The sequence below is a fragment of the Malus domestica genome, chromosome 08 (assembly GCF_042453785.1).
Source record: "Malus domestica chromosome 08, GDT2T_hap1".
In the NCBI taxonomy this organism is placed as follows: domain Eukaryota; kingdom Viridiplantae; phylum Streptophyta; class Magnoliopsida; order Rosales; family Rosaceae; genus Malus; species Malus domestica.
The window spans coordinates 16,910,254-16,936,666 of NC_091668.1; the positions used below are offsets into that span (position 1 = coordinate 16,910,254).

A 26,413-nucleotide genomic window follows, 5' to 3' on the forward strand; every position below is an offset into this window, starting at 1 on the left:
ATCATTCCGAGCTGCTAGAATTACGTATGTAATAATCTTCGTCATAAAATGGAGCATCAAAATCGAGGCACCGTCTGACTGAAGGTGTTTCTTCCACCCATACTTTAGGACCGAGCCTATGAAAAATCCCTTGATGTTGGCCTGCGTTGAGCTCCTTTTGCTGTGTTGCGGCTGTAGGTTGTTCCATTATAGGCGGAGAGGACTTTTCCTTTGGCTCGGTGTTGACATTTGCTTTACATTTGCTGCATAAAACTGCCGACCCACTGTCTTCATCAGTGCTGTAATCTATCATGGGCTTGACAATAGCAGGTCCCGTTAGAACTGTAGGTGGTTTGTTTGAACGAAAATCAGCATTGAAACGTGGCCGAGAATTCTGATTCAGAGAATGTTGCGGTGTAGCGACCTCTGCTTTCCCTTTTCCTTTGTCCCTAGGTAGGCGAGCATCTACCATATTTATTGTTGCCGTGGGGAATGGGTCGGTATCAACACTCATCTTCTTCTCCGGAAATTTAAGTTTGCCGTTATCAATCCACCTAGGATGTTGTCTCGAAACACGACGCAATTATTTGTCGTATGTTTGCTTGAATTATGGTATTTGCAATATATCTTTCCTTTAAGCTCGTCGGCCTTGGGAATGGTATGCCCAGGCCGAAGTTTGATGATCTTCGCTGATAGCAATTGATCAAAAATTGCATCGGCCTTTGTAATATCAAAAGTATAGACTTTTGACGTTTTCATTGTTTCTTCAAGGGCCAAACGGGTTTTGACTTCCTTAGAGTCAATTTGAGTCAGTGTCTTGCAAACGTATGGCTTATCTATGACTATCTCAGCTGTGTCCACGCTAACACATTCACCTTCGCCCGATGCATAACTAACAGTGGGTTTTTTGTAGATCGTCCCTCTGGACGGAGCTTTCAAGATCTTCTCTTCACGGAGCAAATAATCATATTGCTCGACATGTTGGGCTAGTTCATACATATCCCGAAAGTTTTCCCCCAAGAATTTCTTTTTGTATTCTACGTTAAGACCATTCAGAGCAAGTCAGGCGAATTCGACTTCAGGGAGAGGTACTCGGCACCAATTCCTGGCTGATTTAAATCTGTTAAGATAATCCATTGGTGACTCGTCGGATGCTTGAGCCATCCTTACTAACGAGGATATTGACACTTCCATCCTTGGCCGATAAAACTGCTCATGAAATTTCTCGACCAACTCCTCCTAACTCTGGACAGAATTCGGTGGGAGGTTGATATACCAAGCAAATGTTGAACCGGTCAACGAAAAGTTGAACAGTCGCAGCTTGTGAAAGTCGCTATTGAAATCTCCGCATTGCGCGGTGAAACGAGCCACATGTTCCAACGAGGATAAGGATGATTCTCCGACGAAAAGGCTAAAATCTGGGATTTTGAAACCTCTAGGGTATTCGAACTGTTCCACATAAGCCGGATACAGATGTATAAATTTAGAAAACTTCGGCCCTTTCTTCATGGCCGAATCGATCATCCGTTAAACCTCAGTCATATCGACGAGTGTTGCCTCCACTCTCTGGTCGGATCCGTCTGACCTACTATTTGATCCTCATCCTTTTTCCAAGTTAATTGGTTTGAGCCGAACAGGGGTTGACTCGACCGGTGCAATTGGTAATAGATTATTTTTTGGTGACAAGTGCTGGGCAAGATCGAAAGACCTACCGTCGCTGACCCTACTAACCAGTATTTCGAGTAATCTGGTTTGTACCTCACTGGTATTGCGTATCACGTCATGAAGTTTATCGATTCCTCGACTAAACGTCTGTTCAACCGTCCGAGATTGCTCGTCAAGTCGTTTTCAAAGAAACGATCTTGTTGGTGGATTAGTTCCCTCGCCACCATCCTCATCACAATCCTCCACTATCCCTCCATTGAGAACGCAGGTGTTCCTGTTAGGGACTTCAAGACTGCGAAACTGACCGCCGAGATTAACTTCATTTTCTCGACGAGTCGCCCTTGTGGACTCAGGTGTCACGACGCTAATGGGATTCTGCGTCTATGGCATACTTTGTCCTATGTTCTGAATTGGCAAATCGGCTGTTGACTTTCCCATAGCTGTTTTCTTTTTTACCGATTGCGTTTCAATTGGCATGAACTTCGTAGTTTAGCACTGGGTCCCACTGGGCGTGCCAAAATGTTGACCCTAAAAACTACCAAGCCTACGCGGCGCGCAAGCTGAGTAATCTATGAGCTAACTACGTCATTCGGTTAAATGCGGGGCGTGCCAACTCGTCGGCCGAGGAGTAAAATTTGTTGATGTTGCGTTGGGTGCGCGGCTGACTTCTGCGTCTTGCGATTACGATTGAGGAAGGAACACGTCTCGGCCTCTTGGGTTCTCGAACCTGAAGACAAGGCTACTATTCTTACGAAGTTCACGAATCACCGTCGTCGGATTCGGTCATAGTGATGTTATTCGTCAGAGTAAACTCATGCCGAATCGACACCAAGGTGTAAGGACACAAATACTCAAAGCGAATATAAGTCTTAATAGTGAATGTGGTTCGGCCGTCTGAATGCCGAACTTTAAATCCCACTTGAGAGTATCCAATCATAAAATAACTCGGCGTGCAATGTGCTAAGCTCAGTAAACTGTAACACCTCACTTCGCCGAGAAGGCTAATGAAATGACCTCAATCAATAAGGATTCGAAAATCCTTCTCGACCGAGACTTGGATAAGTAACCAACCGTCCTTGCCACAGTGCTATTGATGCCAACGGAAGATGCTGCGAGATCGGCTGATTCTACGATGACAGAGCTATCTATGCCGACTTAAGATATCACCGATTGCTTTCACAGTGCTGTTGATGCCAACGGAAGATGTGTCAGCGAAAAGAGAAAATAAAAATCTCAAAGTTGTTGAGAAAGTTTGCGCAGGGCAGTTGTGTGTTGAATTTGAGGGGCTTGAATTATGTACAGCCTCCTTTATTTATAGCACCAGATACCTTCAAGGTCGAGTTAAAACCCTACTCGGATTAGGACTTCTTCTCCTAATCAAACACCAACTCGACCAGTCCTATTTTCACTATAATTGTGAACCTAGTCCTTTATTGAGCCGGATTCACTTCCGGGTTATTAATCTTGCCGAGACTCCTCATTGCACCAGGATTCGACTCGTCTTGCAGCATGACTTAACCGACCCAGGTTTGGAAGCCCACAACCTAACCGATTGATAGGAGCATATTTATGCAACTTAATTGGCTTGTTCTCGTGCTTTTACGTCGTGTTTCTTTAGTTATTTTAGTGTTTAAAGTCACTTTTGTGTGTTTTCAGATTCTAAGGCCAAAGTGTGCAAAATGATATAATTTGGAGCCTTTTGGAGCAAAAAGAATGGATGAATTGAAGACTTGAAGAAATTAGGTTTCCTAATCAACGAAGGATTCCTAATTGACGAAGGATTCCTAATTGAAGATGGATTCCTAATCACATGAGGATTCCTAGAAGAACAAGGATTCCAACTCCAACAAGGATTCCTACTTAAAGTAGGAAAGTTAAGCCAAGGTTTCCTATTTTGGTTTGACCTTTCCTAATTCTAAAAGTCCTTATGTTCCAGCCACTTTTAAGACTTCATATGCACTTGAGGACACAAAACAAAGGCCCTAGAACCCTTAGGGACGCTTGCCGCACACACCTTGCCCATTCCTCTTCCTTGCGGTGCAAGGGAGAGGGTTGTTTCCTGATACCTTGCATTTAAACACATTCCTAATCTATTTTAACACCTTGCCGCACCTTTTAGCCTATTTCCTTTAAATTTCTGATTTGATTTCCTAATTCTAGAAGCTTTAGACTTAATTTCTGTTTACCTAATTAACCTAGGGTTTTATTTCCTGAATCCCTTTAAATATACTTCCTTTTTGCAGCCACAATTCATTCATTCACTCCCATTCACGCCAGAAATCATTCACCCATCCTTGCTGCACCCATCCTTCACCATTCTCCATAGTTTCTAACCCCAAACACTCCTAGCCGCACCATACATCCATCCAAAACACCATTCCACCCTTTTGCACCATCCATAACCCCCAAAACTCACCCACTTGTGTGTTGCAGCAAGAAGGAAGAAGGAAGGATCCTTGGATGTCCAAGCTTCATTGTTGGTGCATTCTAGGTGTAATTCGTTTTATGATTTCATTGTGTAATTTCTTTTCCTTTCGTTTTGCTATGAACATGAGTGGCTAAAACCCCTATTGGTTAGGGGTGATTTCAAAGCCAGAACTATGTGTGCAATTTGATTTGATAAATTCCAGTTATGAATTCTTGAATCGTGAATGCAATTGGCTTAACTATTTGATTAATAACTTATTTGTGTTTGTTAATTAGGGGTCGACACTTAATTGGCATGCATAAATCTGATGCTAGAGTATAAAGATGTTTCACATAATCGTTACAAACTTATATTCATATGTAGTGAAGGTTGCTAGTCACAATCGCGTTAAGTTCAATTCCTAGCATGAGTGACATGATGTCATAGTTGCAAATGCTTTGTCATTGCTTATGGTTTTCATTGAACGTAATGATCTTTGATCGTATCTCTATTATGATGTCATGTAGGGGACCTTTGAAGAATGCTTTGGGTTGTCGAATGATGCCATCCAATCCAATAATACAAGGGAAATCTGAGAGTTAGCTAGTGATGTCACGGTTAATTTGGGGCAATGTCGTTCATAATTCTATGAAGGAATAACTGGAAATCGAGTCGTTTGCATACGTGTCATGTGTGGAGAAAGAGCCTCTAACTAATCCATCATCCATTTAACCTCCCAATTCGTTTTACAATCTGTTTTAATTACAAAGTTTTTGTTTTGTTTCAATTTCGTCAAAACCAATCTCCCCTTTATTTTGAAGTCCTAGATTAGTTAGAAAGTGTTTTGGTTTATGTTTTAATTGTTTTGATACAAGTTATAACCCAATTTCGTTCAGATTTGTGTTAGAGTTCAAAACTGCCCAGAAAGTGTTTTTAAGGCAGTTTTGAGTCTTTTGGTTGCTGTTTTGAGTCTTTTGGTTTGTTTTAGTGTTTTAAATTTTAGTTTTGCATTCTTTGAGTCTAGTTTAGTGTTTTAAACTTTGTTTTTACGTTTTTAAGTGCGTTTTCAAGTGTTTAGCAATCCCTCCTAATCCCCGGTTTAGAACGATCCTTACTTACATACTTTGCTACAATTGATAAAAAGAGGGTTTAATTTGTGTGCTTATATATTTCACATCACCGATCCAGAACTAAACGATCCCTGATAACCCTGTCGTAAGGCCTTCTGGGCCGAGAATAATTCTATACTCGGCCCAAACTAATATTTTGGGCCCAAACACCTTGTCTTCATATTATAGAACCCACGACCGAAGTCACTCAATTCAGAAGTCACAGCTCATTACACCATTATTGAACTTCACAACAATTCGCATAACCTTGTCTTCAAATTATTGAACTTCACAACAATTCGCATAACCTTGCTTAATCTTTTCGTTCTTGGGTATTGTTTGGACCCGATTTTACAATATCGGCCCGAACAATCAAGGCCGTTGAGTGAGCATGGTTCTAGACCATCGGATAAGAAAGTTAAGATAATTTTATTGTTGTTAAGAGATAATATTATGATTTTAATCATAATAATTATCTTTTAATAAATTATCTTGATTTTCTCGTACAAGATAAATGGAATACAAAACAAGTCTACGAGAGATTCACGTTCATGTGTGATAAGGATGGGGATATTTTGAATTAAACATGGTTTTATTTGGCTGGATAATTGCATGATAACCTCATGCAATTATATTGGTTTTGATCCCGTCAAACATGGATGATTTTTCGTGGACATTTTATGTTGGAAATGTGCCCTAAACCCAATCATATGATGATACTTTACGGACATTTCACATATTAAACTAATCTAGTTTAATATCAAGGGCAAAGATTATTGTTTGAGCCGTCTCATATAAATGTTATACGCTTAAACGATAAGTCCAAGGAATATGTGATTGGGAGAATGCGATCTAAAGAAGTTAGATTCATGAGACCATTCTTTCGTAGACACATACTAAACGTTTCTGATCATAGGATTGCCAATTGGGCATTGACAGTCCGTTAAGATCAGTACGTGCTTTGTCTTCTCTCAGGGAGAGTGACTAGTCTCGAGTCATTGGTGTGTGTGACATCAAGACAAGCATGTAGGTGCTCAATAATGAATGAGTCCACTGAACACGATCAACGAGGAGTTCTCATACTCATGTCACATGAGAACTCATGGTTGGGATAATGCAAAGTAGTCCTTTGACCTGAGGCATCATAGTTGTCTTGTGGTTAAGTCCTTGATCTTTGATTATGTCAAAGTCACTCCATCAGGAGGGTGTCCACGGCATTGTCGGGGTTAAGCCACTTAGCCATGGAGGCAAGTGAATGCGCAACAAGGGATCTCTAACCTTCAAACCGTTTGGGGGAGAATACTCAATGATATGATTAAGAATCTCTGGCCAGAGTATGAATGAGATTTAGGAAGTTGTTCCAAATCACATTCAAGGTAATCATATAAGCACACGAATCACATTGGATAGTAGACATGAATAAACTATCAAACCAAACAATGTGGTCAAGAGTATTGTATTAGAGAAAGACCGTATTGCATTTGTAATCCTAAACTGAATAGGTTCTCCACCTCTTCTGATTAGCTTGGGTAACCACGATATACTGCTAGGTGTCACTCATGTTTTGTGGAAGCCCTAAACGTGTATAATCACTAAAGGGAGAATTGAAAGTAAGTTTCAATTCACAATCGATTTGAAATGGTTTTAATCGCCCACTGCCTCGCTAAAAGGAACCTAATGGATCGTACACCGTGTAAGGTGGAGATTGAAGAAACAATGGATCGTACACCATGTTAAAAGAATGGCTTTTTGGTTCTTTTGGTCACTTATTTGAAGGGACTATATAAAGGACTTTATAGCCTAAATTCATTAGGGGTTTTCTTTTGGAGAAAATTGGAGAGAACATGTCTCTCCCTTTCTCTCTAAAGAGGCCGGCCCCCTTGGAGGGATTAGCTAGCAATCCAACTCCTCCAAGGTCACTCATTTCTTCTCCAATCTAACCTTGGTGAAGAGACTTAGAGGTTCTCAATTTTGGGAACTTGGAGAACCATTTCATCAATCCAAATCCATAGATCTAAGATGCAAGGAATGAAGGCCCTCTCTTTGGGTGATTAGCCTTTGCTTATGCAAAGAGGTATCTACAAAGGTATAAATATCTCAACTCATTTTGTTTTGAGTTGAGTCTTGGTTCACCAATCTACTAGGCTTTGAATTTCATGGGTAATGTTTTGTTTTGAGTGCATTCAAGCATGATTCCGCCTTTTAATTGTTAATTGCATGCTATAGAGGTTATTCAATGAACATGTTTTCACAAAATAATCCTTCATTTTAAATAGGTACTCGTCCAATTTAAGATGAGGGCTGATGGAATATTAATTAGCGCATGCAAACCACATCAAAGATCAAATATAATCGTTCGAAGATCAAGCCACGTCAAACACATAGGATTGAAATTGGACTTTACTCAAGGATCAAGCCACGTCAAGCATGCATGTCTCTATAAATAGGAGTGGTTGTGCAACAACAAAATGACCCCCTTCAATTCAACACACAACTGCACTGCGCAAATTCTCTCAACAACCTTGAGACTTTTTCCCTTTCTTTTTTCGCCACACACCTTCAGTTTGGATAAACAGCACTGTGAAGGCAACCGGTGATATCTTCAGTCGGCATAGATAGCACTGTCACCATAGAACCAGCCGATCTCGCAGCATCTTCAGTCGGCATAGATAGCACTGCGTCGAGGGTGACTGGTTATCTATCCAAGTCTCGGTCGAGAAGGATTCCCGAGTCCTTATTGGTCGAAGTCATCTCATTAGCCTTCTCGACAAAGTGAGGTGTTACAGTTTATTAGGCTCGGCACATTGCACGCCGAGTTAGTTTATTAGGATACTCTCAAGTGGGATTTAGAGTTCGGCATTCCGACGGCCAAACCACATTTATTATTAAGACATATATCCGCTTTGAGTATTTGTGCCCTTACACTTTGGTGTCGATTCGGCGTGAGTTTACTTTGACAAATACCATCACTGTGACCGAATCCGACAACGACGATTTGTGAGCTTCGTAAGAATAGTAGCCTTGTCTTCAGGTTCGAGAACCTAAGAGGCCGAGACGTGTTCCTTCCTCAATCGCAATCGCAAGACGCAGAAGTCGGCTACGCACTCATCACAACATCAGCATATTTTACTCCTCGGCCGAGCTTGGCTGACGAGTTAGCACGCCCCGCATTCAACCGAAGAACGTAGTTAGCTCATAGATTACTCAGCCTGCACGCGACGTAGGCTTGGTAGTTTTTAGGGTCAACAAGTACAAATCAATTCCATTTAGGTATGGTTAGTACAAAAGGCTGAAGAGCGAATTCTCACTTCGGCCTTGATCAACCCTTTGCCTGAAAAGATTGTTATGGCTTGGGAAGAAGATAGGCCACCTATTATTTCGTCTTAGACAAAAATTTTGGTTGGTCTAAAAGAAAAAAGTTAAAATTTCTGAGCTAAATATAAAGATCGACTGTTCAAAAGGTGATTTGTCAGAGGAATGTTCCAATAACGAAAAAGACTGAAACACAGCTTCAAATGAAGAAATTATGTCAATTGATATGGTTATTTGAGATACGGGCTTAGACAATGAAACCATGTCAATTGATATGGTTATCGGAGATACTGATATGGAGCAATCCCATCTGCCTGTTTTGTTGGAGTTAAACACCAAATTTAGTGAAGTGATTATACTCGAAGGGCACAATAACTTGGACTACTTTGCAACCCATAAAAAAAATTAAAATTAAAATCCTTTATTATTTCATGTCAAGGCCTGAAGCAAAATCAAATTTAAGATGATGATATGAAAGGATCTCGGATCGGCATAAAGCATTGTTGGGCTCCTCATGTTATGGTTTAGTCATCTCTTTTAACATAATGGTTATATTAAAAAAAGAATAAAAGACTCTTGGTCATAATCATTGAAGCTGGTTCTTCTCATCTTCTCATACGTTTGTGGTTTTTTTGCTGAGAGCATCGGTCAATTTTATTTTCTTAACCATTTGGCTGCATAAGCATGTGCTTAAGAAAATAAGGGCGACAATAAGCACCATGCTCAAAGGCCAGGGAAAAAAAATTTGGTAGCTTTTCGGGCGAGAATTGTCGTACAGTAGTATAGGAGCTCTCTTGGTCGAAATTATGATTAGTACACCGAGCGACATAGCACATTTTCGGCCTTGTACTTCTTGCCCGAGAAACTTGAGAAAACCGACAATCCATTAGGAAGAAAAGTAGGGTGGTGAATGTGAACAACGTGGAGTAAAAAGATAAGTTCAACTTGCCATATTCTTCTCAATACGAAATGGGTACATGGCTGTATTGTTAGAACCTAGCTCCACATCTTCTACAATTGCACAGAGAGATAGTAACAGAACAACAATATCATTTCATTCACCCCCTCCTTCTTTTACAATGTACTATTTATACTCATGCTCAACTCTAACTGTCACCACGAGATGATGTCATTCTAACATGTATCCATTTTGGTGACTAGCAAGAGGTAGGATTAATTTCCTCCACCATTCGACATGCAAGCCGAAGCTCAAGAAAATTGAGGCCAAATGTTTAGGCCTGAAATACTGGATTTAGGCTGAAATGTAATTAGCCTAAAATGAAGGCTGTAAGTCTCGACCCAATGTTTGAAATACTCGGCTCAATAGTGAGGTGCTAGTTGTAAGGTCGAGTGCTAGATGAATCAGAATTGCTTAAAAGTCAGGACTCGGTATTGTGACTCGGTCAAGTCCAAAAACTCAGGGTTGGATTATGGTTCGGCCGAGTCTTAAATAGAGGAGGACAATGATGATTAGGATGAGTTTTGTTAAGATTTGGACTAGATTGTGTAAGGATCAAAACATGTGTTTGGATGAAATATGAATTGATCACATAAGAGGACTAGATTCAAAATCCTAATCGAAAGGGGAGAAGCTTGGCAATGACAGAGTTTTTCTGTGGGAGGGTGATTTCAAAGGATAATTCCAAAAGTATTCAAAGATTACCGAGGAACTGTGGTGCTATTAGAACTCTACCACATGAGCAACAGAGAATTCATCTTTATAAATTTAAGGGAATTTGCAACATAGAGAGGAGGACCTTGAAGTGAACACACAAATCAATACTCTACGTAAAATATATCACACTTTTTGAGAAACTAACTTGTTCACTAACCGTTAGCACAATTCCTAACTAGATAGACAAGTTTGGGTTGGCAGCTGACGACCAACTGGATAGAAGTGGTTGTCCAGAAGCGGCTGACAACGGCGACCAACTAGATAGATGGCGCCAGAGTTGTATAGTCAGTTTGCCATAGGAGTCTCAACTATTTGGTTAACGGAGATTCTCTCAACTTTGTTATTTTAACTTGTGATCCGAAAACGACCGACTCCTTAATGGGTTTCAAACGTCTAAATCGATAACGGCCCAACTTGGTATCAAGTCAACCCGGAACCTATTATTTTAGTGTCATTTCATATCAGATTAACAGGTCATACAGGAAATTGCCAGGCTTAGTTTTGTAGCAAATGAAGCAATCTTTAAAACCCGCTCCTTTGTAAGAAAGTAAAGTTCCAATACACTAATCAGAATTTGAAGACAAAGGAGCAAAGGAAAGACAAGCAATGGCTGAGAGCCATTGTACAAAGCACGGCATCAAGCCACAGAAAGAACTACATATTTTTTTTCCCAGAGGACTACTCTTTGATAATTCTTTATTTCGCTATTCTCTTGTAAAATTTCCTTACCAATCCAATGAATATCTTGATGGCGAGATAATTTTATCTTGAAAAGAGACAAAAAAAATATAAATTAAATTATTATTTATACACAAGATTCTAAAAAGCGTAAGGCTATAGTCAGGCGGTAGCTAAAGACCTAACGCTTAGGGGCCTAGGTTGGGGGTGCCTAGGTGGATTTTTAGTTTTAATTAATTTATTATATAACAATAAAAGCATATAAATAAGTGACTGCAATTGAATGAAATTCAATTTGAGAATGGTATGTTCTTGGTTAAGTCAGCTACCTGGATTCAAAATGAAATTCAACAAAATTCAGTTAGACAAAAGCTTTTAAACAAGATGTGGAAACTCACCATTCCTCCTCAAGAAAAAATGTTTAGTTGGTTATTAATCAAGGGCAGACTTCAAACAAGAAAAGAATTTCCCATAGCCTTTGTGCCCGGAAGGGGTGAATAACTGTGACTTGCCACCCGTTGTCCTCCTTTTGTGAAAAAAAAATAAAAAGAAATAATTTTTTTTTTATCAAGGATGTTGATATCAAGTGTACTTTTTTGTGGAGTGGATGAAGAATACCAAAACCATCTTTTTCTAAACTGCAAGTACGCAAAAGATATGGGTCTAGCTCCGAAAAACCATTTAATGACAGTTCTATTTCTTATGATAATATTTTAGATTGGTTGGAGACTTTGAAAAATATAGACTGTTTGTGCTCTGAATAAACCTCTGTTAAATTGTTGGCAAATCTAAAATGACAAGAATGATATTATTTTTAGAAATTTGCAGCCAAATCCTGGTGGATCAATTGCCTTTGTTGCCGCTGCGGGATTATCATTTTTTAAGGTTAATGCTAAGAACAGTAAACTCAAGTATGCGAAGACTTCTGAAAGAATTAAATGGACCCCTCTGAACTTTCCTTTTGTTACAATTAATTTTGATGGATCTATCGTCCCAAACACAGTGTGTTTGTACCTAAAATGTACCCAATTTTACGTATTTGGACTATTCGGGCTAAATATGGTATTTGGAGGATCATTGTGGAAGAAGGCTAACTTGAAAAGATATTTGATTGCAAGTGGGATAGTTTAACATTATAATATTGTTTTTTCCTTTTGTTTTGGTGGTGGAGATGTACCACTAGCTTTCTTTAATCAAAACAATTGCATGCTTTCAAGTGGATTGGAAGGCACACAGACATTCTTGCAGAGGACATGTGAAAGAAGCCAGCTTGCTTCTTTTAATTATTAGTTTATTGCAAGTGGTGAAGACCTGTGGTGATAACATGTGGTGGAAGTACAAGTTGCATTTTTTAATATCATTTCACATGCAAGCTGGCAGAGGAGTTTCTTCCGAGCAAGTTCAATGTTTGGACCAAAGGGGCTCTCTCAAATCTCTATATAAAGAAGCAGAGGCACAAGGATTATGGACACTCAAACAACCAATCAAATCAGCTTACTCAAATTAGCTGATCAATCTCCTTATAGACATTTAGCTTTAGCCAAGCATCCTTTACTTTCCTTGTTTATTAGCTTTGCTGCTCATTAGTAGTATCGATCTCATTTGTAGTTTTATTTACAACCCTCAAAGTCATTCCCCAAACCACCAGAAATTGGCACAAGACTAGGACAACTTGCCCGATCCCTTGGGAACAAGCTCAAACCTTGTATTTAGCATCCCTCTATACTTAGAATGCTTTGCACTTTAAATAAATACATTTATTTACAACTCATTTCCAGTCATTTAGTTTACAAGCAATCTACAATACCAGCCATTTACTTTCCTCTGTCAGTTGCACTTCCAGCAACCCTGCCATGTACATGTTGTTACATTTCTTAAGTAAAGTCCTTATCTTTAAGGTAAAGAAAGAATCTTGATTTGAGCCACTCCCACTCAATGGCACAATCTCTTGGTTAGAAGTCGAACTCAGGCATAACCTCAATCATTCAAAACCCGTCCACTAGCGGCATCTAGTAATGACACGCTTAGGGGTGGGCAAACGGGTAGAGGAACTGCGGGTCGGGGCGGGTAATGTAGGTTCGGGGCGGGTACGGGCCGGTTCCAAATATTTTAGAAACTAAACGGGGCTGGCTGGGCCGGGTCCTTGTCATTTACAGGGCGAGCCGAGTCCTACATCCTAGAAAAATGGGGCCCCGGATTGACCCGTTTCTATTTATAATGAACGGTTGAGATTGAATGATAATCTATCATTCAATCTGAACCATTAGTTTCAACCCTACCCTTACTGAGTCTAGTGTGGGTTTCCATTTTCCAGATTCATAATTTCAGATCTGTCTCTCGACTCTCTCACAGTCACTCACTCCCACCTCTCCACCACCATCTGTCAGTCTATATCCCTTGACTCCAAGTCCGACGCCGCACCAACACAACTACAGAACCTTGATTCTCTCATCTTCGAATTCGCACTCTCTCTTTTTCTCGTCGCAGACTCGTAGCCTCTTGTTTCTAAGGTAAAAACCCTAACAAACAATTCGATCTCGCTTCTCTCTTTTATTTGATTCGTATTATTGGTTTCGTATCTGAGTTTCAAGTTTTCAACCCTACCCTTACCGAGTCCAGGTTTCCATTTTCCAGATTCAGATCAGTCTCTCACAGTCAGTCACACAATGGCAAAACCTCGAATCCATATCCCTTGACTCCAACGCTGCACCAACACAACGGCAGAACCTCAAATCTCTCCTCTTTGAATTCGCACACTCTCTCTCTCGTCGCAGCCTCTTCGTTCTCAGGTAAAAACCCTAACAAACAATCTCGCTTCTCTCTTTTATTTGATTCGTATTATTGGTTTGTGGACTGAGTGATTCGTATCTAAGTAAAAACCCTAGGCAACTATTTGAATCCTGTTATTGACTCTCAAATATTCTGTAAAATGTAAATATGTGATAATTGTTCTGTAAATATTGGTATTTGTAAGTGTTAAATGAAAGTGGAAATGCATAGGTGCCTTAGATTTTTGTATTATTATTCTGTAAATATGTGATAGAAAAACCAGACTTTCGAATTTCAATATGCAATTGGCTTTGTCCTGCTTGCCAGGAAGCCCTCATGGCCACTGTTCTGACTTTCTGATCAATTTAGGTAAACTTGTGTAATGCAAATCCTTTGCATGGTACCTCTTTTGGATTCTTTTTTTTGTTGAGCTGCTATTTGATTTCGTTGGTAAAGACATATGTGCAGTGAATATTTGAGACAGAATACTTGAAGCTAGACCGAATAATTAATTTCAGAAATAGTGTGCAGTGAATGCTAATGTAGGTTACCCATGAATCATAGCAAGGCAATTAGGATTAGGAACACTCAAATTTCTGTATTGGTATTTGGAAGTGTTAAATGAAAGTGGAAATGATGCACATTTCTGATGCACGTTTGTGGAACAAACATGCAGCCCTTCTTCATTCACTATTTTGTAAATTGACACCATAACCATATTTAAGCTTGCCTCAATTGTATCACTTTTTCTTGAGGGCACGAGTGCTCCTTAACAGCTCGGTACAAAGATATCATATCTCAAGTGCTGGACACATATCCACTGGTGATTCATCACTTATAACAGCTCGGTATGTGTAACTTACTTTGTATTTGTTATGGTTTTCAGTTACCAATTATTTGTTATGATGAGTGTCTGTATGTCTAACATCCTGTTACAATTAACATGCTTTTGTTCTTTGTTGTAGAATATAACAGAAGAAGAGCAGCAAATACTATATCTACACCTACAAGTTCAACAATCTCACCAAGTGTTCCTGAAATTGAAGCTCCTCAAACAAGTCGAACGAATAAAGGAAAATGAATTGTGGTAATATTTTAAACTCAAATGAATAAACTTTAAATTTCAATGATTCAATGAGAATAGTTTGATGTTGGACGTTAAAAATGTCATGTTTATATACTATTTTTCCTTACAGATTCAATGAGGAATGTTGTTGGAACGTGGACGTTGGATGTGGTATGATTTTTGTATGTTGATTTGATTTTTAGATGTTGGACGATGTAATGTTGTTATTTTGGATGTATTGTTAATCTATGAATTTGGACGATGTGTTGTTCTTTTGTTTTTTTGGACTCTCGGAATTTGGATGTGTTGTTATTTTCGACATTGGTAGTGCCATGGTAGAATCATAGAAAGAATCTGTGCAATTGCAGCAATCTGGGCAAATGCAATCTGTACAAAACTGCAAATTGCAGCAATCTGTGAAAATTTGCAAATTGTAGCAATCTGTGCAAATTGCAACAATCTGTGCAGTTGCATTCTGTGCAATTTTTTTTTTAATAACCCAAAGAAAAAAAAAAACCAAGGACCCGTGGACCCGGCCCGAACCGGCCCGTTTCAACCTGGCCGGGTAAGGTTCGGTTCTTATATTCAAAACTATAATGCCCGGCCCGGCCCGTTTCCTTTGCACCCAGGTCTGGTCTGGTCCCTCCAAAATGGGCCCGGCCCGGCCCGTGCCCACCCCTAGACACGCTTGCACCCTCCAGTTTAGTGTTCGAGTAAATTTTCAGCATGCCCGCGATGCCCATGGTGAATTTCAAGGGCGAACACAGTGGTCATAGTATTTGTCGAAATGATCAAGGTCTACCTATTGTTGATGGAGCTCTAAATTTGGAAAAGAAAACCATCCCGGTGGTTGAAGCTATGACATTGAGGAAGGCATTGAAATGTGGAAAACACAAAGGTTTTGCTTGTATCTAGTGGAGGTAGATTCAAAACTGACCGTCAATGCTGTTCAAGGTTTGAGTGGAGTTCCCTGGGAACTAAGAATAATTTTTAAGGAGTTTCTTCGTTTGAAGTTATACAATGGTCTCACATTTTCAGAGAAGTAAACTTTGTAGCAAATGTTTTAGCTAGTCGTAGTCTCAGTGTGCAAAACTTACATATTTGGTAGTACTGTATTCCAAACAAGGCATACAATGTCTTGCTATTTGATTGTATTGAAATTGACTATACAAGAGGTTTTCTATACAAATGAATTTCTTTTTTCAGCAATTTTTTTAATGAATATATAAAATAAAATATGTATTATCTTCAAAACAACGTCCATAATTATTTTACAAGAATATTATCTTCAAATGCATTAACCTAAATAAAAAATTGAACCGCCTAAGACCGCCTAGAGGCGTCATCGATTTTGTAAACGCTCATGACCTTTACCTAGCACCTAAGTGGCCACCTAGGCCTCTTTGCAAAATAGTGGTTATACATGCCAATATAACTTGTTTTCCCCAGGAATATGGTAGTTTTAAGTACCAATTTTAAGAAAACTTTTAGCTAAATACCATGTGTTTAGTTTATGTACCAATGGAAAAGTCAACCAATACAATTTTATAAAAGGAAAACTAATGAAAAGGGCTTGAAAACTTTGAGTTTTAATGATAAGGACAAAATAAAGGGTAAAATGAATAGTACCAGGATTGACTTTTTAGTGTAAAAATGTGGTTTTTCGTTAAAGTGAACAGTACCGGGTGCTTTTCGTTAAAGTTCCCTTTTATAAATTCTAGAATTCAATATAATTACATGATTGCCATTCAATCCTAGCATGTTTTTCCAACTGGTCAACTATTTCCTGCAACTGGTTGATCAAATTTTCCGGTGATTGGCCAATCAAAGCTGGGTCTAAATGTAAACAATAAACTCACATAATAAAATATAATTGCAAAATGAAAAAGTTGTAGATATATATATATATATATATATATATATTTTTTTTTTTAGGTCCATGTGACTTGACATTTATCAGCGACTAGAAAAATTTTAGGCCACAATGACGGTGACTAGCAACAATTTCTAGCATTGGCACTGGTAATATGTGGGTAAAGATTTAAATATCGATATTGGTAGACATATTGGTAGTTCATAATTACGAATTTATCGGTAATAAAATCGTTATCGGTGGACATATCAGTGAAAAATATATAAATAACAAACAATCACCTTTAACGTTAGATAATATTAAGATTTATCAACAATGCATACATTAGACATTTGAATTTTTAAAAATAGTGTATTCACACATGTACATTGAAAAGAATGTATGCAAGTAGCCTGTATTTTCAACGCTTACAAAAGCTTTGTGGTGATATGTTTTTCGATTAATGTTTTGTACATTTTGTGCTTTATATTACTGCTAACAACCTCTTTATGTTGTGTTAAATTTTGTTCAATACATATGGTAGATCAAAATCTGAGACATATCGAAAGAATTCATTTAGCTCATAAATTTAGGAAGAAAATACAGCACCACTATATGATTAACTTATTTGTTGAGACCGTTTTGATTCGTTCGTTGGGTAATGCTAGAGAGACTAAATTTTTAAACCAAATTTGTGAACAAAATGACATGGTGGTTGATGATTGGACCATTACTTAAGTATTGATTGGCATTCTAATTTCATATTAGTGACACATTATTTGATTTGTAAATTTGACTAAAAAATTTGTGTCTCCTTATCATTATCTTTTGTTTGTTTGATCCTTGAATTCCACGTTATACTAAGGTGAATTCCATATGCACTAATGAATGTTCTTTGGAAACCCTTAACTCTAAATTTTTTGGATTGTCCCAAAGTTGAACAAGCAAAGCCTGTTTGCAAGTGGAGCAAAAGTTTGTGGGATTGAAAATTCGATTTTGCAATGATTATCAATTGGTTCCAGTAAAATTTCATGAATCAACATAAATTTCTCCAAGTTTTAAATTCAGTTTTGTTTTCTAGAAATTTGTTACTTAGTCGATTAAGAGTATTTACTTTTGTACTCGAGATTCAGCATTTGATTGTTCCTAGTTCCCACCTCAATATTGTTGTATAAAAAAAGAAAACTCAAAAGTCAATGTTGGGGAAATTCCACACAACCATAATCTCGTCTGACAAAAATAACAATAATCATAACATGTGTTTAATTGCACACTATATTCATTCCACATTCCTCCTCAATATCTAAGAAATTATTTTTTACTTGTTCATTGCTAATAAATTAGTAGGTTTTTATAACAAATAATCTATGAGATTGACTGATAGGAGCATATTTATGCGACTTAATTGGCTTGTTCTCATGCTTTTACGTTGTGTTTCTTTACTTATCTTAGTGTTTAAAGTCACTTTTGTGTGTTTTCATATTTAAGGCCAAAGGATGCAAGAAGATGCATTTTGGAGCTTTTTGGAGCAAAAATTGGGCTTGGAATGAGTATCACATGATTGGAGCAAAAGGAATGGACGTAATTGAAGATTTGAAGAAGTTAGGATTCCTAATCAACGAAGGATTCCTACTCATACGAGGATTCCTAAAAGAACAAGGATTCCTACTCCAATAAGGATTCCTACTTGAAGTAGGAAAGTTAAGCCAAGGTTTCCTACTTTGGTTTGACCTTTCCTAAGTGTCCCTAAGTGTTATCAACTTTGAAGGCTTCCTAAGCACTCTAGGACATCAAACACACATTCCTTGCATAATATCAACCTTTGTCGCACTTCCTTGCTCTTTCCCCTTCCTTGCCATGCAAGGGAGAGGGGTCTTTCCTGATTCTATGCATTAAGGTTGTGCCGCATATCCCTTGCCCTTTCCTTTAATTTTCTGATTTTGTTTCCTATTTCTAGAAGCCTTAGACTTAATTTCTGATTACCTAAATAACCTAGGGTTTTAATTCCTGAAATCCTTTAAATAAACTCTCTTTTGCAGCCACAAAACATTCATTCATTCACCATTCACGCCAGAAAGCTATCCCCACTCTCTACCACATCCATACTTCACCATTCCTCATATTTTCTGCCCAGAAACTACCCTAGCCGACCCCTACATTCATCCTAACCTTAATTCCATCCTTCTATATCATCCATAACTCCCCAAATTCATCCCCAACCCTTGTGCCGCAGCAAAGGAGAGGAAGAAGAAGTGCTTGAAGGTTCTAGCTGTTCAACATTGAATCGTTGGAATATTTAGGTGTTCTCTTTCTTATATTTACAATGTATAAATCTGTTTTCCTTTGTTTTGTGAACATGAGGAACTAAGCCTTTTTGGCTAGGGGGTTATTCAATACCATGATTATGCTTGCAAGATGAATTGATTACGTCTAATTATTATTTCATGAATTGTGAATGCAATTCGCTTAACCGTTTGATTGATGACTTATTTTTGTGTGTTGATTAAGGTGGCCAACTTAGTTTTCATGCAGGAATTTGAAGCTAAAATATAAGGAAGTTTCACCTAATAGTTACAACCTTATATTTGCAAGTAGTGGAGGTCGCTTATAAACGATCGTGTTAAGTGAATTCTTGGCAAACGTTTCATGCTTTTCATAGTAACAATTGCCTCGTCAATGCTTATAGTTTTCATGAAGCTTAATGATCTTTGATTGTATCTTTATTGTGCTTTTCACGTAAAGAACTTTTAGAGAATGTTTTGAGTTGTTGCATGTGCATCCCCATCCAATTCACTAACTTAAGGAAGACTTGAAGGTTAAAAAAGTGCTATCACAGTTAACCTAGGGCGTCGAGGTTCATGGTTTATTGAAAGAAGCAATTGGAAATCAATTTTGAATTCAAGTGTATCATGTGTGGAGAAGAACCCTCTAGTTACCCCATATCTCATCAATTCACCTAATTTTGTCTAAGAATCTGTTTTCATTGTTCTTGTCTTAATTTAATTATTTTCGTCCAAAATCAACCCCACCTTATTTCTTTGAGTCATATTAATTAGAACTTGTCTTAGATTATGTTTTTAAGTGTTTTAGGTCATTAGGAAACCAAATTTCGTCCAAGTTTGTGTTAGAGTCCCAAAACTGCCCAGAAAGTGTTTTAAGGCAGTTTTGAGTGTTTTTGTGCTGTTTTGAGTCTTTTGGTTTGTTTTAGTGTTTTAGAGTTTAGTTTTTCATTCTTTGAGTCTAGTTTAGTGTTTTAAACTTTGTTTTACATACTTGAGTCAGTTTAGAGTGTTTTAGCAATCCCTCCTAATCCCCGGTTTAAGAACGATCCCTACTTATCCATACTACAATTGTCAACAAGAGGGTTAATTTGTGTGTTTAGTTAATTTACGCATCAAATTTTGGCGTCGTTGCCGGGGATTAGCAACTTTGCTAATCCCTCGTTTTTTTCTTTTTATTTTTCGTTTGTTTTCTATCTTACTTGCTGATTTGTTTTGTTTCTTTGTTTTTAGGTACTAGTGCATGACTCGAAGTTCCCAACCTGTTCGTGAGCATATTTTGGACTTTGACAACGATTTTGAGAGAACTTTGAGAAGAAGGAGGAACCAACAAGAGTCTAACCCACCTAGCCCGGAACCTGACCTTGAAGAACAAGTTCTAGAAGAGGAGGAGGAACCCACGGCACAAGTGGGTGAAGAAGAGCAAGGCATGGCCATAGACAACCGTACACTCAAGGAGCTTTCCGCCTCGGGATTGGATAATGCCGCACCCTTGTGTATCCAATATCCCACGGCTGCTCAAGGTAAAACCGAAGAGTTCGAGTTAAAGTCAAGTTTGCTCCACCACATTCCAAAGTTCCATGGGCTGTCCATGGAGGACCCTAACAAGCATTTGAAAGAGTTTGAGGTGGTTTGTTCAAGTATGACTGCGGTTAACGTCGACGGAAGTATTTTGAAAATGAAGGCTTTTCCATTCTCTTTGATGGACAAAGCCAAGGATTGGTTATACGAATTGGCTCCTGGAACAGTTACGTCTTGGAAGAGTATGAAGAGGGCATTTTTGGAGAAGTTCTTCCCAACTTCTCGAATCATCCTTCTTCGTAAAAAGATAAGTGGTATTCAGCAAGAGGAAGGTGAGTCTTTTCCCACTTATTATGAACGTTTTAAATCACTTGTTGCTTCTTGTCCACAGCATCAGATGAAGGAGGAACTACTTCTCCAATACTTTTACGAGGGGCTCCTACCACTTGAACGTCAAATGCTCGATGCTTCGGCAGGTGGAGCATTGGTGGACAAAACACCCATGGCTGCCAAGATCTTGATTGCTAATCGAGCATTGAACGTTCAACAATACGAGGGCGTAGGCCAAAGAGGACCCCCACGGCAACAAGTGCATGAGGTAAGTTCCACATCCAATATTCAATCTCAGTTAGCTAATCTTACTTCCATTGTTTCTCAGATGGCCGAGGGAATGAAGATTCAAGGACCAATGGTGTGTGGCGTATGTTCTATCCAAGGACATGCCTCCGAAAAATGTCCTCAACTCATTGAGAATAGTGGATGGGAGAGCGTGAATGCCATTGGGTTTCAAAGCCAAAATCAACCAAGAAACGATCCATATTTCAATACCTACAATCCCGGTTGGAGAGACCACCTAAATTTTAAGTGGAGGGAGCCACAACAATCCCAACCACAAGGAGGCTTTAGGCAACAACCCCCGGGTTTCTACACCAAACCATACGCACCCCCTCAAGTCCAACCACAATCTGCCCCAAATGCTTCAGGTACGTCTCTAGATAATGATGCACTTCTTAAGATACTAACCAAGTTATCTCATGGGCAAGACGATCACACCCAAGCAATGCAAAACCAAAACAAAAGGGTGGATCACTTGGAGAAACAAATTGGGTAGATTGCAGATTTTGTAGGGAAGTTTCGAGACCAAGGCCAACTTCCTAGTTCTACCATTCCAAATCCGAAGGGAGGGTTCGAAAGTGCAAAAGCCATATTGTTGAGAAGTGGAAAAGAAGTTGGGGCAGGTTCTAAACCATCAACATCAGGTCCCAAAGAGGATGAAAAACTAAAATTTGAAGAGGAGAAAGAAGGCCTACCCACGGCAAAGGTGGACACACCTATGCCGCAAGCCTCCATGGCTCCAAATCTGTCCAATTCGTCCAATAAGGGTAAGAATGTGTCAAATTCAGTTCCTACTAATGTTTTTCCTTCGAATATTCCTTTTCCTAGCAGGTTTATGCAAACAAAGAAGGAAGAAGCTGAAAAGGACATCCTTGAGACACTTAGGAAAGTTCAAGTTAACATACCCCTTTTGGATGCAATCAAGCAAGTTCCGAGATACGCCAAGTTTTTAAAGGAGTTGTGCACCACTAGGAAGAGGATTTCGACCAAGGAGGTTGTAAAGGTAGGTGAAAATGTCTCCGCCATCTTGCAACGCAAACTACCCCCCAAATGCAAAGATCCGGGGAGTTTTACAATTCCGTGTGTCATTGGTAATACCCGTTTCAAATCTGCCATGCTAGATTTAGGAGCATCTGTAAATGTTATGCCATATTCCATTTATGTATCCATGAACTTAGGTGAGTTGAAGCATGATGGTGTAATCATACAATTGGCCGATAGATCTAACGCTTATCCAAAGGGAGTTTTGGAAGACGTTTTTGTGCAGGTTGATCATTTAATCTTCTCAGCGGATTTTTATGTGCTCGAAATGGATGAATCGGACCATGCCCCTTCATTGCCCATCCTCCTTGGAAGGCCATTCATGAAAACGGCCCGGACGAAGATTGACGTGTATAATGGAACTTTGTCCATGGAATTTGATGGGGAAGTTGTTAATTTTAATCTTTCTGATTCTATTAAGTACCCTAGTGAGGACCATTCATGTTTCTCTATTGATATAATTGACTCTTTGGCGCAGGGATATCTTGAAGATTTGAATGCCGATGCGCTTGAAAAAGTCATTACAAGAGGCATGGAACTCAAAACCAAGGGAGCAGATTCTATGCTAACCCACGACATACATGAACCATTCCATGCCGTGCCTCCTAGTGAGGAAATCATTGAGTTGGTTGCTGCCTTTGAGTCATTACCTAAGCATGGTGGTAAGTCTCCTAACTTCGATTCAATTCCAATTTCGACTAACAAGTTGCTTCCATCCATAATTCAGGCACCCATCCTTGATCTCAAACCCTTACCAAGCCATTTGAAGTACATTTTCTTAGGGGAAAACGAGACCTTACCTGCCATCATCTCCTTATCCCTCACGGCACAAGAAGAGAAGAAACTAGTGCGTGTGTTGAAGGAGTTCAAATCTGCCCTAGGATGGACCTTGGCCGATATTAAAGGTATAAGTCCTATAACATGTATGCATCACATATTTCTTGAGGAGGGGGCCAAACCAACTAGAGAGGCTCAACGCCGTCTTAACCCTCCGATGATGGAAGTTGTGAAAAAGGAGATAATCAAGCTCCTTGATTGTGGTGTGATTTATCCCATCTCCGATAGCCGTTGGGTTTCACCTATCCAATGTGTGCCCAAGAAATCTGGAGTGACGGTTGTAGAAAATGCGGAGAATGAGCTTGTGCCCACCCGAATTCAAATCGGTTGGCGAGTGTGCATTGATTACAGGAAGCTAAACGCCACCACAAGGAAGGATCACTTCCCATTGCCGTTCCTAGATCAAATGCTTGAAAGGTTAGCGGGTCATTCCTTTTATTGTTTTCTTGATGGATACTTTGGTTATAATCAAATTGTTATTGCCACGGATGATCAAGAAAAGACCACTTTTACTTGTCCCTTTGGAACATTTGCATATCGACGCATGCCATTCGGTTTGTGCAATGCTCCTGCCACGTTTCAAAGGTGTATGGTTAGCATCTTTTCTGATTATGTTGAGAGGATTATTGAAATATTAATGGATGATTTTAGTGTGTTTGGTAATTCATTCGATAATTGCTTGGATAATCTCACTTTAATCTTGAAACGTTGTGTTGAAACAAACCTTGTGTTAAATTGGGAGAAATGCCATTTTATAGTTGAACAAGGTATTGTTTTGGGTCATATAATCTCTGAAAGAGGAATTGAGATTGATAAGTCTAAAATAGATCTTGTACGCTACTTACCCTCTCCTACTTCGGTGAGAGAGGTTCATTCTTTTCTTGGTCATGCAAGATTCTATCGACGATTTATCAAGGACTTTTCCAAGATTGCACAACCCCTATGCCGTCTCCTACAGAAGGAAGTGTCTTTTGAGTTCAACGAGGCGTGTGAGCAAGCATTCAACCATCTCAAAGACCTCCTCACCACATCACCAATTATAACTCCACCAGATTGGTCCATTCCCTTTGAATTAATGTGTGATGCATCAGATTATTCACTTGGAGCTGTTTTGGGCCAAAGGAAACAAAAGCTGCCACATGTTATTTATTATGCTTCTCGTACCTTAAATGATGCACAATTAAATTATTCCACAACTGAGAAAGAGCTTTTGGCTGTTGTCTTTGCATTAGATAAGTTTAGATCATATTTAATTGGCACTAAAGTCATTGTTTTCACTGACCATGCAGCCTTGAAGTACTTGTTCACAAAGAAAGAAGCTAAACCTAGACTCATTTGTTGGATGCTTCTACTTCAAGAGTTTGACATCGAAATCAAGGACAAGAAGGAGAGTGACAATGTAGTTGCCGACCATCTAAGCAGGTTGGTGCGTGAAGAAGAGGTTCTTCCCATCTCTGAAACGTTTCCGAATGAACAACTCTTGTCCCTTAAGGTAAGTGCGCCTTGGTACGCAGATTTGGTGAATTATTTGGTGACTAAACAAGTTCCTAGCACCCTAAACAAATTCCAAGGTGATAAACTTAAAAAGGATGCTAGATTTTATGTTTGGGATGACCCATACTTGTGGAAATATTGTTTAGATCAAGTTATAAGAAGATGAGTGCATGAATCAGATTTTCACTCCATTTTAAGTTTTTGTCACACATATGCACGTGGGGGTCATTTTGGCACCCAAAGGACAGCTTTTAAGGTTCTTGAATGTGGTTTTTATTGGCCTACTTTGTTTAAAGATGCTAGAACCTTTTGTTTAACATGTGATCGCTGCCAACGAATAGGTAATATAGGCCCAAAAGATCAAATGCCGCAGGTACCCATCTTTGTTGTTGAAATTTTTTATGTTTGGGGTATTGATTTTATGGGTCCTTTTCCTTCATCTTTTGGTTTCAATTACATATTACTTGCAGTTGATTATGTTTCAAAGTGGGTGGAAGCGAAAGCCACTCGAACTAACGATTCTAAAGTTATGGCAGATTTTGTGAAAGTTAATATCTTTTCTAGATTTGGGATGCCTAGGGTGCTAATAAGTGATGGAGGGTCTCATTTTTGCAACCGTACCATTAAGGCATTACTCAAGAAGTACCATGTGACACATAAGGTTTCTACACCTTACCACCCCCAAACCAATGGCCAAGCCGAGGTGTCTAATCGTGAGATCAAACAGATTTTGGAGAAGACCGTTGGGCCAAATAGAAAAGATTGGAGCTTACGGTTGGATGATGCACTCTGGGCGTATCGAACGGCTTACAAAACCCCCATTGGTATGTCTCCTTTTCGGCTTGTGTATGGTAAGCCATGCCATCTACTCGTGGAATTAGAACATAGAGCGCATTGGGCCATCAAGACCTTCAATTTGAATGTGGACCAAGCTGGAATTCATCGAAAGCTTCAATTGAGTGAACTTGATGAGATAAGGCATGAAGCTTATGAGAATGCTAGAATTTACAAAGAGAAGACCACGGCATTCCATGATAAGATGCTTCGAGGCAAGACTTTCACACTTGGGTAGAAAGTGTTGTTGTTCAACTCCCGTCTTCGTCTATTCCCTGGTAAGTTACGTTCCAAGTGGGTTGGCCCGTTTGTTGTTACTAATCTTTTTGTGCATGGTGCAGTCCAAATTAAGAGCTTGAGAACCGGGCAAGAATTCAAGGTGAATGGACATCGATTGAAGCCGTACTACGAGAACTTTGTGGAGCATGTTGTGGAGGAGATCCCACTGCATGCCGTGGGCTCCAATGAGAGATGAATGAGCTCTTTGTCCGGCTGCAAGACGTTAAAGAAAGCGTTACGTGGGAGGCAACCCATGCATACAACAAAGGAAGCCCTAGGAATCACTCCAATTCCAGATTTGCGTTCCTAAAACCCCTCTCTTTGTTGTTGTTTCTTTTCTGTCCTGTTTATTCGTTTAGTTGCTGTTTGCATGTTTACTTGTGTTTTGTGTGAATTTATGCTTGAAACATTGAGGACAATGTTTGATTTAAGTGTGGGGGGGTAATTAAGTGTTTTTGATGCAAATTCGTAGGATTTTATCACCCATAACTTCAAGTGTTGTTCCTTGCTGTTTTTAAGTGTTTTTAGGCTGTTTTGGTGTGTTTTAGTATGTTTTGTTCTAAAAATCCGAAAATCCCAGAAAAAATTGAAAAATTGTTTTTAAAAAAAAAACCAAAAAGAGTTGTTTTTTATTTGTTTTGTGTGTTTGTTTGTGTCTAGGGTACCTTCCAACACAATGATGAAGATTCGGTTTGTAATTGCATGGCTGTTAAAGAGAGTGATTAACATGGATGAAAGTTTGATTTACTCTTTGTTTATGTTTGGTTGTGGTTATAACTTATGAATTCACATGTAATCATCAAGGAAAAAATTAGTTTTTGTAACATGCTTGAAGGAAGGAATTCAAACAAACGCTACAACCTTGTGAGACTTGAGCCTAAACGTTTATTTGGAGAGTTAAAATCTATGCATTATTGTTTTCTAAAGTCGTTGCATGATCTCATTATTCTTTGCTTGGTTACTACTTAGAAGGCGTTTCATCATTTAGTTCCAAATGCTAG

At 39.0% G+C, this 26,413-nt stretch overlaps 1 long non-coding RNA gene across 1 annotated transcript; it reads left to right on the forward strand.

The window, feature by feature from the left end:
• Positions 1-13,463: 13,463 nt before the first annotated feature.
• Positions 13,464-14,979, forward strand: LOC139198458 (uncharacterized). Its single transcript, XR_011583988.1, has 3 exons — positions 13,464-14,442; positions 14,560-14,681; positions 14,791-14,979. It is a non-coding gene; the product is annotated as an uncharacterized lncRNA (long non-coding RNA).
• The last annotated feature ends 11,434 nt before the right edge of the window (positions 14,980-26,413 follow it).